Source organism: Bactrocera neohumeralis, chromosome 5, assembly GCF_024586455.1.
Source record: "Bactrocera neohumeralis isolate Rockhampton chromosome 5, APGP_CSIRO_Bneo_wtdbg2-racon-allhic-juicebox.fasta_v2, whole genome shotgun sequence".
NCBI classification, from domain to species: Eukaryota; Metazoa; Arthropoda; class Insecta; order Diptera; family Tephritidae; genus Bactrocera; species Bactrocera neohumeralis.
In genome coordinates this window covers 3,728,660-3,744,513 of record NC_065922.1, presented here as the reverse complement: position 1 = coordinate 3,744,513, position 15,854 = coordinate 3,728,660, and the positions used below count along the sequence as shown (strand labels likewise).

General features: G+C 37.4%; 1 protein-coding gene and 1 non-coding gene across 5 annotated transcripts in view; one reads left to right on the top strand and one right to left on the bottom strand.

Annotated features, from left to right (window-relative positions):
* The window catches only part of LOC126760632 (eye-specific diacylglycerol kinase), a 213,050-nt gene that overhangs the window by 49,602 nt on the left and 147,594 nt on the right, over window positions 1-15,854 (top strand). The window lies entirely within an intron of this gene.
* Trnav-cac (transfer RNA valine (anticodon CAC)) lies at window positions 4,538-4,610 on the bottom strand. The gene has a single exon. It is a non-coding gene; the product is annotated as a tRNA-Val (tRNA).

Here is a 15,854-nt window from a genome sequence, read left to right as displayed (position 1 = left end):
TGGCGAAATTGATGGCATAGTTTTTCAATGGGTTCCCCTGAATTAATGGATTCATTTTCAGTTGCACGAAGTCACAAAATTGTTGAATTAAAATGAAATACGAAATGCAGCGGAAGCGATAAGAGAGTAAATAAATCCAAAAAGAAACATAATTTGCATAGCTTAGTATTCGATAATTGTATGTGAGGTAGCGATGAGGGGAAGACGAACGAAAAAAATCGATAAAATACAAAGACGCTTTATATCGTTGCTTTCTTTGACACTCGCTGCTGAAGATTAGGTCTGTTTCTTCTTCAAGTGGCGATACTCTTAGAGGTCTACTTTATAATCTTTCTTTTTAGTCGAAACAAAAACTAAAACTAATTTGAGAGCAGCATTTCGGATCTCCTGAACCATTTTTGATCAATTTAAGAGCTTCATTTCTCAGATTTAAATTATTTCGTGAGTGACTTTTAAAGCAAAAACATTGAAACCCCTTACCCATGTCGACTTAAAAATTATGCGAAGAGTCGCACGTTTCTTTTCATTTAAAGTTGCATAATTTACCTTTCTTCCCTTTTAAATTAATTCAAAAAGTTCGCGCCGACAATTAAAACCCGAATTGTCTTGTTTCTCAACAACTTTTGATAAACTCTTCTTTTTGCTTTTTTTGTTTTTGTCTTTTACTCAGCTCATTAACATTTAGCCACTTCCGTGCCACTGCACTAGTCAACAACGCGCTTACAGACATATTCGTAGAAACCCTTCGCTATGCCTTTTCAGATCGTAAGAAAACACGCCAGAAAAAACGACAGATGCCAACAGTTTGTTTAAAAATATCCAGAAGCCGAAAATAAATGAAAGCATATTTAATGAAAGATAAATAAGCGCGAATTTTGACCCTTATTATTGCTGTTATTGTTGTTTTGGCTGAAGATGCCATTCCTTGCGTATACGCAAAAGACCGCAAACGGTCACAACAATAACAAATTACTATGGCGGACGGAAGTGCGCAGAAAGAAACGATTGGGTTTGCAGTCCCTTTTTCTCCGAAAAACAATGCACGGCGCGTTCTTTTGGTAAGAGTCGGCCGAACGCACCAATTGCCTTTCCCCACAGCCTGTCCGCTGTTGTGTTCCAGAATAAATTGGCGTCATTCGCGCTATATTACATTGCCGTTGTTTCTGAATAAAAGTGTGAGATTGAGTGCAGGACAATTTAAGACAAGTCTTTTCAGTAGAAGAAGAACTATTGATGCCACTTTTACCTTAAAACTTTGGCAAAAATTTCGTATCTTTCTTAATTTTGCTTAACTTATAAAATGTGCCAGCTGTTAATTAAAATGTCGTTCCAATTTCCTTAAATAAAATGGTTGCAATTTACGTTTACCGAAGTTTTAATGAAGCTAAACAATATTTGTGACATTCTAGTACTTCGTTGTGCAACTTAAGCAGATCTTTTTCAGTGCGAATCAAATAGATTTAAAAGCTGGTATTAATTATTCATAAGTTTCTTTGCGCTGAGTCTAATGCTGCATGTCTAAACCCTTGGTCCTTTAGAAATTGAAAGGAAAATACAATTTTTCTGCTTTAAGGATTGCAGTTTTTTTCATTACATTATCACAAATTGTTTTGTACCGTGATTCGAGATCTTGATTTAATGAGCTTGAAACCATGTTGTGTAAAGGATCAGTCTTTAAAAGACAAATATTGATGTAATCTAGTGTAAATTCATTCAATCATTCCTGCATACGCACTAAATTGTAAACACGTGTATATTTCTACAAACATACATACATTGTGACAAAAAGGCATCCGGAAATTATAAATAAAACGCAAAATATTTCATTATTCATCAATATTTATTTTGTCATATATTTATGCCAACGATTTTCCAGTCCTCGAAACACTTTTCATAAGAACTTTTTGGGATGGCCTTCACCGAATTTCTTTTTATCTCTTCGATCGACTTAAAACGCCACCAAATGTGGTGAACACGGTGGTTGATCGATGGTATTCATTGCGTTTTTAGCTTTAAATTCGGTCACAATCGTGGCTCGATGCAATGGTGCATTATCATTGTTTAAAATCCATGAGTTGTTCTTCCACAATTCCGGCCGTTTCCAATAGATGTTCTCACGCAAAACCTCACTTTCATCAATGTCAGTTGAAAAATATTTTCATCAGTTGAAGAGGTCGAAGGTCATACAGAACGAGATCTTCAATGATCTCTCGACCGTCTTTGAAGGCTATGTACCACTCGTAGACTTGTGTTTTTGGAAGAAACTGAATCACCTTTTTCAACATTCGCAACGATTTTGCACACAAAATTTGGTTGGAAACACAACATTTTGGACAAATTCTTTGTTCGATTTATTTATGCGTGCTTTTTTGTCACAATGTACATATATGAATGAACGCGTCTAAATATATAGACACTAAAGTTTAAACTTCAAATTGTCTTCGGATTTCATTCAATGATTCAATCATCGATTTCTGTGGCCTTGCGTTAAGAATCTCTGCTTGGGTTATTGACTTGCCAACGTAACTGCCGGTCAAAAGTCTAAAAGCGGCAACACACCAAATGAGTAGAAATGAAAATAGCTTACGAGGGTTAACAAACGCTCTAAAGACCGGAAAGTTTCGTACCCGCACTTCGCCGAAGAGCACTTAAGCATGCATTTCACTCGCTTGCGAGAAATTGGCAAAGCTAAAAGATTTGAACTTGGTCAAACATTATTACATTACGGTTAAGCATTGGGAAATACATTGGTATTCATGGATATTCACAGCTGAGCTTCAGCAAACATGTTTAGGGTCGAGCAAAGGTTAATTGTTTATAGAAATAGTTCACATGGCTGTGCAAAGCATACACGCACTCACACACATATAGTTCATATATGGCATTTGCAAGCTCCCATGCCGTTCAAGTGCTCAATAAGGGTCACCGATTCCATTATTGGTGCGCTTGCGGAAAGTTGGAACTGTTGAAAGTTCACAGGTTCATTTGCCTGGCGCTGTATGTGCTGATGTGTGTTTGGTGGCGTGCAATTTTGTGTTTGTGCAATTTATTGTTCGGAAACAATTGGTGACAAATGCGTTTCGACTTTGCCCGACATCAGCGGCAGACGGCAAAGGAATTAAATCCAACAAAGAAGTGAAGTTGGCGAGTTTCGGCTCGAGCAAAAGTTCCAATAAAATAAATCAGCAGCTCATTTGGGGGTTTAATCATTTGGAAAGTCCCGCAATTTGGTGGCCTTTTGCTGTGCTGCGCATAATGGTGGCAATAACCTGGGGCATAATTCATTATTGACCGTCTGGCCGATTGTGACTCGACGATTTGTATTGTTCCCCTTTATTGTTGTAATCGGTTAGGCATAATTTGCATATTATGTAGGCATATGTGTGTTTAATCCCCGCCGTTAATGGGTCTTGGGCGATTTTGTGTGCTTCATGTAATGATTGCGCCTTAATGTATACTTTAAAATATAGTTAATAGGCTACTGATAAAGGCTAACAATTTGGCTTGGGATTAAAGGCTTTTTTGTGGCGTCTAGACCACTTACTTTTTCATGGATGATAAACCGAAGCACGCTAATTTCCTCAAGAGATATATGGAATTATAAAATACAGTTTATACTATGAAGAAGGCTTACAAAGCATGTTTATATGTGTATGCTCTGGATTTTCTTCTAATTTAACTAACCACTTTAAGAGGAAACAAGTAGTTAGGCGCAGTTGTTCAGCTGCACAGCTTTTATTTTCTTCTGCTTTTTTCTTGCAGGTTTTCATTCCTCTTTTAGTTTTTGCTTTCGCAGCTTTGTTTTGTTTTCATCGATGAAGCAGAAACAAACGTGGCTTGGGGTATGGGGCATGGGGCATGTAATTGAATGTTTCGCATCACTTCGACGTATTGAAGTGCGCAAAATGTATTTTTTCCTCGGAGCCGAGCAAACTGCAAAACCCAAATGATCAAAAAAAGAACAAAAAAAAAGCAAAATTGAAAAAACAGCGTATCAAAATGAAGTGTGTGTGCAAAAGAAGAAACAACATGAAACGTAAGCAAAACAATGAAAATTAATGGTGCATAGCAGAAAGTTGCCTTCATGCTTCTCCGCTTGTGTGCTTTCCTTGCCTTCCGACGCAGTGTCAATGGGTAATTGCGTTGCGTTCGCCAGTGGAAATATGATTTGGCGAATTCCTCGAGGCTTCCAATTGCCGCCAATTGTGTTCAATGTGTGTGTTGATGAGCAGTTAAAACAATAAAAATGCAATGAAGCTATTTTTGCGAAAAGAAAAATTCAGCGTGATTTTTCCAAAGCAGAAATTATGATGTGAAAATTTCCCCACACGCATTCAAATGAGTAATTTTGGTGAGAGGGTTACTGAGTCATTTATAAAACGAAAAATAAACGCGTGGCACTATTGTCAGCGAATAATTTATTTAAAAATGTAAATATAAATTATTGATTTCAGCATTTATGGCTTTCTTCTTAAGCTTCCAAGAAAAAAATTCAAAAAAAAAAAATAATAATAATAAAAAAACCACTGTTGTCATTTGTTTCCGCCCAGGTTCGAACTGAGGACCTTGTGCGTGTGAAGCACACGTGATAACCACTACACTACGGAAACGGTTGACGACCTTTCGCCGGAGTGCGCATTTAAGCTGGCTGACCTATAATAGGTTTTGCCGCTTCTCCTTCTCTTAGCGTGCATTGACCGCTCTTTATAAATCAAGCATCTGCTCTTTACTTTAATGTCTTACGTCTTTTATGAATTCTGAAAATCTTACACACACACAGTTATGCTACATAATGGAATAGAGAGTCATTGTAAGCGGGAAAAGGAAAAAAGTAAGATTTATATGGTACTTAAAGTTTACTTAAGTAAGTAAGCTTATGAATTATTTATCAACTTACTATTATTTTATGATCTGTTAGCGAGTTGCATGCTAGTTCATTATTAATTTTGTTTTTAACAAACAAACGAAAACCGCCAAATTTCTGTATCAGTTAAAAGCGAAAATATGTACTGAACTTGAGTTATGAAAAGGATTGAAGCTGCTATGCACCAAAAGACTATTATTTTCAGCAATCGAGTTATATAATACAACCTTAAAAATTGTTTCATAATAGCTTCTGCTAATCTTCTTTTCGCGCCTTTTTTTATCTTTAACATTTTAGTGGCTTTCTTAAATACCTTCCCTACTCTTTGAGTAACTCCACTCCACAAGCTTGTTTGTCTGCCTCAAGTCACCCACTCCAATTTAACTGCTCTACTCAGTACACCACTAAATGCTCCCCCTAATCGCTTTGACCTTCTCATTTTCGCCACTTACGCGCTGTTGAAATTCTCATTATCGGTTTCGTTTATTTTCGCAATGACCAGTCATCAAGCTTGACCAAGTCTCAGACATCACAGTCATTTAGCCGCCACCCAAATTGTCTGGCAATCAATCACATGTCCCTGCCAATTCACGCACAGTCCCGCACATGCCTGCCCCCTGGCCACGCTTTTGTCCATCATCGACGTCTGTCGGCGTAATTACAAATAAAACGTCATAATACTATTTTTGCGCAAATATTATTGGATTTGTCTTTATATATATTGTAGGCCGTTTAATTTCTCTTTCAATTTGCTTTCATCACTTTGTTGCTCATTCCTGCTTTCAATCAGCGTCACCGTCAACCACAAAGACGCGCCGCTGTCCTCATTCTACGCTGACTCTCAATGCGCTTCGATTGACACAAATAAAAACGGAAAACGCGGGCCGGATGAGGTGCAGGAGATGCGACGGTGCAATAAACTTAAAATTTCAATTTTCCATTCGACTGTGTTCGAATGAACGCAGCACGAACAAAAATGGAGCAAAGACGAACACACAAAGTTAAAACGTAAAACGAACGCAAATAAAGAAGCATGAAGCGGAAAAACAAAGCGGGGGCAAAGTGGCATTAACGAGTTCGTTGTGGCTTCCAAATAGATGGACGCCTCAAAATAGTGACATAGAAAATTCTATCTATTATTTAACGACACTAATAGATAGTAAATATACTGATAAATACAGTGAAGCTTTGCGCAGTGCTTGAGGCAAGAAAAAAACTGGAATTATTGAGTGACGGAACGATTGCGGTTTGCGTTTCTGTCGGTTATTGATGGTAGGAAACTTTGCTCGCCTGTCCGTCTGCCGGCCGTTGGCTGTTGATTAACCGTTCAGCTTCAGCCAGAGTACCGTGTCCACTTGGCCTTTCGTCACAGCCAACTTGACTTCGACTGCATTAGATCCATTTCGCTGACAGCTAAACTAACAGATTTGATTTTGTCGACCAAGTGGCTGCCGCTGGCTTGTCTGCGTTGCTCTCTGGCTCTTCTGATAGCTAAATTATCTACGTGTGTATGCAAACGTCAGTGTATTTACAGTTATTCGTATTTATTTGTATATATTTGTTAGTAAAAGTGTGTATTTATGTGTATTTATCAAAGGCAGCCAATGAAAGGGTAGAAACAAATAACAACAACACTACATTTCACCTAGGATGTACTACACGTATATAAGGCAAAGAATGGAAGAAAAATTGCTAACGATTTACACATCTCCACCCGAAGTGTGATTAATTGCGGCCCAAATACTGCGTAAATTGTTGTTGTTGCTCTTTTTTATAAAATTAAATATTAAAAGGGTACTACTGAGCAAAAACATGCTCGAGGAAATAGCACAATTTATATTATATAAAACACAACAAAATGAATGAGTATTGGCGTATAACAGTAATCCTTCGTGCATTTGCGGCGCTAGTTTAAACTTTAAGGTATTTGCTGTGTGGCTTTCTAACGCAAAATTTATTTAAAAATTATTCGCTATTTCTTTAACATGTTGGTCTAAGCATGTAACGGTTAAAAAGGTCGGAATGTGAGAAATATTCAATTAATTTCTCTTTGAATTATTCAAATAATTATTTATTGTAAGAAACATGTAAATACATGTAGAAGAAGCTAAAATTTTATCGAAAGAATACAATTTTGCAAATAATGACGATAGAACTCTTCAGCATAATTCTTATATATAAGTAAGCAGGTTTGCATTGATTTAAGAGAAACCCTAAAATATATTTCCATATGAGGAATAATCCTCTCATATGCTAACACAGGGTGTGTGAGAAAAAAATTTAATTTCATAACACACCGAATATTTAGTACGTTCTTTTTTATACTCTTGCAACCAGTTGCTACAGAGTATTAGAGTTTTATTCGCCTAACGGTTGTACGTATCACCTAAAAATAAGCGAGATAGATATAAGGTTATATATGTACATACATATACATATATATAAATGATCAGGGTGGCGAGAAAAGTTGAAATCCGGTTGACTCTCTGTCTGTCCGTCCGTCCGTCCGTGCAAGCTGTAACTTGAGTAAAAATATAGATATCTTGATGAAACTTGGTATACAGATGCCTTAGTACAAAACAAAATCGAGTTCGTAGATGGGCGTAATCGGACCACTGCCACGCCAACAAATCGCCATTAACCGAAAACCTATAAAGTTCCATAACCAAGGACTAAGTTAAGATATAAAACTGTAATTTGGCCCGATGGCCCCGCCCCCTAATATGTATAATGTATATATCTCCTAAACCACTAAAGCTACAACAACCAAACTCGTCCAGCGCCATTATTACAAGAACTCCTACCGATGGTGTGAAAATAGATGTAATCGGATGAAAACCCCACTCACTCCCATATAACGGTACTGTTCAAAACCACCGCCGTCTACTTTTTTGTGAAATCCTATATCTCGGGACCTGACCAAGCGATTTCGACAAAATTTTCGGTTGCAACCTTACTTGTTTAAAAATGTGTTTATAAGTATAATCCAAAATAAAAATAGTTGGAAAGTTAACATTAAATTTAATGATGTTTGGCTACACTTGTAATATCCATAGAAAAGTTATAAAATTGTTCGCTCCCTCGAACCATTGTGCCAACAAAGCAGCAAAATTTCATATTAAATCATAATCTTGCTCTCTACTATTTCCCCTTCTTTTCGCATATTCCCTCTCCCCCTTTTTTTGAATTTTGTTTTTTTTTCTTAAGAAGTTATAGTCCAGCGTGGGCTTTTTTTCAATTTCAATTTAACATTGAGGTAAAATGTTGCAACAAGTTATTTTTAAATCGGCCAACTCGTTCATTTAGCTGATTTCCCGCTTTGCTTAAATCTCCTGGTTATTTCCAAGATTAATGACGGCGAAACTTTGCAGGCAATTTCTTTGGTTGAGCGGTGGTTCAAGGGGTGAGTTCTTAGAGTGAAACTTTGAGAATTCCATTAAAGCTATCCAACGCAACTGGTCCTTCGCCTCCAAGGCTTTGGTCGATTAGTTTCGTTTTACCTCAAGATCTCGCACGCTAATTGTTTTGCACTTTTGCACAAATTCTTGCTTAGTGCGCTCAACTTTTTCTTCCGTTGATTACAAATTCAAGGGCGCACTCCGCCAAAGTGCAATGTTGGCAAGTAGCAGCCGTGCGTGCGTGAGTGTGTGGGTGTGTGTGTTTGGATACTCCGCTGACATTTCCAAAGGGAGGTTGCAATTTAAGTGCGCGTGTCTGTGCGTCTGTGCGTGTGTGCGCGTGCAGCTTTGTTGCCTCATTGCTTCCTGCTTTGCAATATCTTCCACTTTTCTGGCGCATTAGCGCGAAATTCCGAAAAGTGCAGCGCCATAGACTCCTCCACGCACACAGAGCGCAACAAGCAGCCAATACACACACACATACATGCATTTCCCCTCTGTTCTCGGCGGCAGCCCTTCTCCCACTTGCCTCCGTGCGCTTTCCTTTGTTGCTTCATTCAATTCCTCCATTTTTCGCTTTTGTAATTATGAAAAATTCAAGCACTTCATTCTCTATTTTTAAATGTAGGCGTGTGTTTTGTGTGTGTGAGTGCGTGCTGCGTGCTGGCATTCATATGCGCTGACAGTTGAAATTTCAAAGCGAAATTCCTATTTTGCACTTTCATGCATAATTTACAGTTTGTTAACACAACAACATGCGTTACTGCAATTGAATTGTTGTAATTTATAGTTATTGTTGTAATTCAGTTTTGATGTCTATTGTTATTGGAGCTGCCATGGCGGCATGAGTGCCTCATCAGTCATTCTCTATGACCTTTATGACTGGCTAAAAGCAACAAAAATACAAAAACAAATGGCACAAATGAAATTGAAAATTGATGAAGTGGTGAGGAATGGCGAAGGAAGCGTACGATGAATGTCAATGTGTGTTTTTGGTCGTGTTTTTGTCACGTGTAAAAAGCTTCGCTCTCAAAGTAATTGCTCTTCTCGCGCTAAAGCTGTGATCATTTTAATTCCAACTCACTTTTCGGCTTTTGTGCTTTTTTTGTTGAAATTAATAGATTTTTTGAATAGATAAGATCGACTGCCGTTGACTGATAAAATTTGTAACAAAATACTTGTTGTTATTGTTTTCGTTGGAACAGATTTTGAGCCAAGCTTTGAAGTTATCCCAAAACGGCGAAAATTCCTGTATTGATTCACATTTGTTTTTGAGCTTATACTCAAAATATATAGCCAAGCACCAAACTCCTGATCGCCTTAGTATAACAAGTTCCGATATTTCGTGGAAGCCGACGACGGAGATGAATAGAGTTTCAACAGTGGATATGAATAGTACACTTTACTCACGCTTATTTTAAGTTTGCAATCCATTAAGATTGAAGAGTCCTGTGAAAAAGAGTATTTCACAAGTCCACGCAATAAATACGCCTATTATAAATCAAAGAATATTTTGCTTTTGAAAAGTATAGAATAACTTCAAGCTCTAAATATAAACACAGTCACTTAATTAGTCACCTTTTATACCTTCGCGTTTATTTCATGTGAATTTCCTTCCCACTAGCCTCACATATGGAATTTTTTTCCTTTCGTCCTTCACTGAGCTCAGCACTTAACTTTAATTTTACTTGCTTTATGGCCGACTCGGCAATAAAGTGCAGGAGAAGAAACCTTTTACCAAGATTAAAACAACCACAACTTTAATTAGTGGAACCATTAAAGCGAAGCAAGCTTTTAGGCGGCCAACAGCCTACGCGTTCGCTCACCTTTCACTAAGGCAACTAAAAGCTTTGCTTTTTTCAGCCGCTTTTGCGGTCTTTATTACTAAAACATTTGGAAATTTGTTATTGATGTTTTGCTATTTTTTGTTTTTAATTAAGCTCAACCACAACCGGAATGCTGGCAAAGCGGAAGGAATCAAAGCAAACTCTGAAAGCGGAAAATATATAGATTAGAAATAATCATAGCTTACATTAGAGTTAAAGTTCGAATTGCTTTCCGTGTCCTGCGTTGTAGCTAAGTCATGCCTTATTACAGCGGTGGTCGGACTGCATCTCAATTTGCTCTGTTTGTCTCCGAATTTTGAATGCGACTTTAAGAATCCGTTGAGCAAACTGCTTTCAAATAAATAAAAACATAAGTGAAGTGCATGATTTTTAGTCATCATCTCGTTGGCCGTTGGCTCACTAAGTACACATCTGTGTAGTGATTGTTGGAGCCCGCAGTATTATTGCCGTTATGATTGTTATGTTGCTCATTGTGTACACTCGAGTTGCGGGGCCATTAAATATGCATGTAAGGGTATTTGTGGCAACTGCACGCTGTTGTGTGGAATTATGAACTGTATATATTTCTTTGAGCCACTTGATTCGAGGTGAAAGCATAAAAGTTTAGCAATAAACATGAGCACACACTTATACTTTTATATCCATATTGAATGATGCATGAAGAGTGCTTTTAAAGCGGAATGTAAAGTTGGATAAATATTATCACGGCACAGTTTTTAAATTATGAAAAATTCGTTGAATTTCATGCTATCAAATATTCGAACTAGAAAAAAATGTTAGCATGATTCGAATAACCGAAAGTCAAACGTCTATAAAAAATCGTTATGGTTAAAATGTGAATGTATTTCTAGTGTGCATTGAAGAATATAGTCATGAATCTGATATATTAGGGTGACTATAAAAATCAAATTCCAGATTTTTCGTAATATTACCAATATATTGTACAATACATTGGGTAGTCGAAAAAGTCCTTTCGCATTTTTTCAATAGACGTTGTTACAGTCGTATATCTCCAGTGCTACCAATCACATTGTGTTATACCATATATGTATGTAGTGTTGGAAAAGTGAGATTTTAAGCTTTATTTAATCAAAAATTAAATTCGGGGATGTTGAAAAAAAAATTACAGTTGCTCAAAAGTGTGTCAAAATAATGAAGAAATTCGCTATATTTTGAAATTTTTGTATAAAATAGGGAAGAATGCCACTCAAGCCGCCAATGAAATTTGTGAAGTTCCGGAGACGATGCTGTATCAATTCGTGTAGCACAACAATGGTTTGCTAGCTTCCATTCTGGAATTAAAATATTTAAAAAAAACTGGCTACAACAAGAAGCTCGATGTTTAGGTACCACTTGAATTGTCTGTGAAAAATTGAATGGACCGAATTAACATCTGCGATTCTTCGCTGAAGCGAAATGAAATCGAACCATTTCTGACGCGAATGGTAACAGGAGAGAAAAAGTGAGTAAAAATACGACAATAATGTGCGAAAATGATCATGGTCCAAGTGTGGTCCAAGCATGGTGAAGCTCAACAGATGGTCGCAAGGCCGGAATTGACGCCTCGAAGGGTTATGCTGAGTATTTGGTGGGATTGGAAAGGAATCATCCACTATCCAGCCTGGTCGAACGACTGATTCTACATTTTACTGTCAACAACCGATGAGATTGAAGCAAGCAATCGAAAAAAAACTACCATAACGGATCAATAGAAAGAAAGGGCTTCGTCTTCCGTCAGAACAACGCTAGCCCACACACATCTATGATGACTCGGCAAAAACTGGGAGAGGTTGGCTGGGAAGTTGTGTTGCGCCCACCATATAGCTCTGACCTTGCACCATCGGACTACCATTCGTTTCGGTCAATGCAGAACTCGCTTAATGGAGTAAAGTTGACTCCAAGAGAAGCCTGTGAAAATTACTTGTCACAATTTTTCGCCGAGGAACCAAAAAAGTTTTACACTGATGGAATAATGTCTGTAGCGAAAAAATGGCAAAAAGTAGTCGACCAAAGTGGTACAATTAGGTTCATTAAAGTTCAGTATAAATAAAAAAAAAATTAGGATGAAGTTTGATTAGAGATACGAAAATACTTTTTCGACTACCCAATATGATTTTTTATTTGATTCCATAATTAAGGACCACCCTAATATACGATTATATATAGTAAATTTAAGTTATTTTTACATTTAAGGTATTTTTATTATTTGCAAACCTTGCCCCAATTCAGCCCCCCTTTCCTTATTACATTAAGTCGGAATGCCAGAGGGCTCCTCAATTTTTTTTTTTTTTGTTATAATAAATCCATATCTGCTGCTAAGAAAACACAGCGCACCTGAAGATAGTGCCTTAAACTGCACGCCAAATTACAAATACAAAGAAAAGTGAAACTTATTTAAGACGTTACAGCTTTTGTGAGCTAAGGTACGGAAAGTAGAATACAAAAAAATCAAACCCTCGGGACTGGAAAATGGAAGTGAATTTTTTTATTTCTTCTTCAACTCACTTTTATTGCTGACTTTTATTCATGCTTTGCTAGCTTTCGATAAAATTTTGATGAATCGCTCAGGGGGTCATGAGCCAAGCACATCAAATTCAGATTTTTAGATTTTTTCCTTACAATTTTGCATTGACAAATTCTACTTAAACTATACACACACTTATCGGCAAATTTGTAAGAGTACAAGGCGTCTGCTGAGATGCCTGCCTCTGTCTCTATAAGCGAAAAAAATAGCTTGAAACATGCGGAAAATCGCTAGGAGGTATGGTTGAGGCGTGCTTGTCTTGGGGCACAAATGTCACCGTTGAATATACAAAACAGGAACCAATTTTTGGATATTCTTTTGTGGAATTTTTTTTCTAATTTATAATTTTATTTTGAATTTAAAATTACAAGGGCAGTTCGCAAAGCAGTGGAAGCAACCAGAGAAATATATGTATATGTGCTTCTGTAGGTGTGTGGATGTGTTGAGTTTTTGCACTAAAATTTAATGCGAAGTAAAACTCACACAGAAATAGGTATAATGGATAACGGTCCTCCGCGTCGCGCCGAACTTATTCAGTCGTGCAAATCGCCAATGTCTCTCACCGACTGGTGAGTTTCCACCACCTGTTGCTGTTGTTGTTGGCGAAATGAAAATTTGCTTATTTAAAATTAATGAAGCATATTAATTTTTAAGAGTAGTCACTCCCCAGAGGCCAATGCAGGTTCGTTTGAGCTGACACTAGCTATAAGTACACACAGACACACACGCACGAGGCAGCACACTCGGCAAAGTTCTGTTCAAAGTGCCATAAAAAGAAGTGCTTAGATAAATTTAGCTTCTTCGCCATAAACGTGTATTTGTGGCGTCCGGATGCGAGCAAGAACAGCTTACGTACGGCTGCATTCCCAAAGCCGTAAATGGCTTACTCAATGAGTGGAAATCTACTTTGATCTGTTTGTTTGTGCGTGTGTTCGTGCGGTGTCTCGAGACGTGCAGGTCTGAGTGTCAAAAGGTTTATTTGCAAAGCTAAGTAGAAATGTGTTTACCTTTTTAAGGATTAAGCACAAAATTTGCTATTTTTATATTCTCTTTGGCACTCCAGTTCACTCTCCGCTTCCCTTTGCGCCGTGGTAATCCCGTCGTTCTTCATTTTTGTGTTGCTGTTACTTCTATCGGTGCTGCAATTGCAATTAATCTATATTTTTGCGAACCTAAGCATTTGAATAATTAAATTGTCTGTATGTTTGTAACCTGTAAGTGGCAGAGAGCTTTTGAAAGGGTGAGCGCAGCTTTGCCAAAGCGTGTAGCTAAGTTATTAATGCATACTAAGCGCAAACAATTATTGCAAGAGAAAGTTTGAATAAGACTTTTCATTTTCACTGCTTGATTTTGTGCCTACATATTTGGAGAAAAACCAGAGAGTGGGAGCTTTTACTGGATGCGACGGCATAAGTCTTACACTTTATATGATTTTGCAGAATAGAAATTCCATATGTGGGAACAAAGATAGATCTGTATATATGTAACTTCATAAACCGATAACTGTTTCCAATAAAGCTGACTTCTGCTGGAACAATAACTTTCTTTGCATTAAATCGAAATGATCGGATCGCTTTTAAGCGATCTCTTGATAAGTTCGCTATTTGTTGAGTCATTATCTCATTCGTAAATTCTTTAGAAAGCTTTCAGAGAAATACGAAGGTATAGAAACATGGTATGATCGCATTGGACTTGAAAAGGCTTGTATTGATTCTTATATCCTGAACAAGGTATATGAAAGTTTGTAACACACAGAAGAAAACGTCGGAGACCCTATATACGGTATTGGAAAAATATATATGTATATAATATCTGAAAATTAAAAAATAGTAGCAAATCCTTTAGTTTTGGTAACTAAAACGCATATTTTAGGCATAGAAGAAATTGAATTATCTATATATCATGTAGTATGCCATTCCAAGTAATTTCAGGTTCGAAAGGTTTGTTTTACACTTTTCCCTATTTATTTTGCAATTAACGATCTCCCATAAGTTCTCGATGAATTTGACATCGAGTGATTACGTCTGCCAATCTAAAACATCAACTCTGTAACTTCACAACCAAGTTTTGCAATGTCTATAGTGATGCTCAGGATCATTGTCCTGCTGGAACCACCATTATAGTGGCATATCCTTTTCAACATACGTAGCATCCCGTTTTTTAAAATGTCGGTGTAAACAAACCGGTCTCTTATTCCATTTATTATATGAATAGGTCCAGTCCCGTGCCCAGAGAAAGAGCTCCAGACCATAACATCACCACCGCTATATTATATTTAATGGCCGCAATATAATAATTAGGTTTGAGCCTTTGTCCTTTCGATCTTCTCAGACATCTTATGCCATTCGATTTTTTAATATTATATTTCGATTCGTCTGAGAATAAAATGGTATTCAATTTTTGAATGCTCCAAATGAGATGAGCTGTCGCAAATATGAGTTTGGCCTTTCAATTTTTGCTGAAGTAAAGGACTTTCTAGCTGGACGCCAACAGAACAACCCGCCCTCAACAGCTCGTCTTCTAATTGTTCGTGCATTAATTAGTAAACAAAAGTGTTTCTGTATTTGATTGGAAAAGACTGTGGGATAAATTTGGGTAACCTTGCTGATCAATGAATCGTCTTTTTTGTAGTTTTTTGCTGTCTTCCTCAGCTGTGCTGAGAAAGTACATTGTCAGTTTGCTGAAATTTATTTATTAATCGGGGACCACTGATCTATTCACCGAATATTTTTTATACTCTCGCAACAATGTTGCTAACGAGAGTATTATAGTTTTGTTCACATAACGGTTGTTTGTAAGTCCTAAAACTAAAAGAGTCAGATATAGGGTTATATATACCAAAGTGATCAGGGCGACGAGTAGAGTCGAAATCCGGATGTCTGTCTGTCCGTCCGTCTGTCCGTCCGTCCGTGCAAGCTGTAACTTGAGTAAAAATTGAGATATCATGATGAAACTTGGTACACGTATTCCTTGGCTCCATAAGAAGGTTAAGTTCGAAGATGGGCAAAATCGGCCCACTGCCACGCCCACAAAATGGCGGAAACCGAAAACCTATAAAGTGTCATAACTAAGCCATAAATAAAGATATTAAAGTGAAATTTGGCACAAAGGATCGCATTAGGGAGAAGCATATTTGGACGCAATTGTTTTGGAAAAGTGGGCGTGGCCCCGCCCCCTACTAAGTTTTTTGTACGTATCTCGGAAACTACTATAGCTATGTC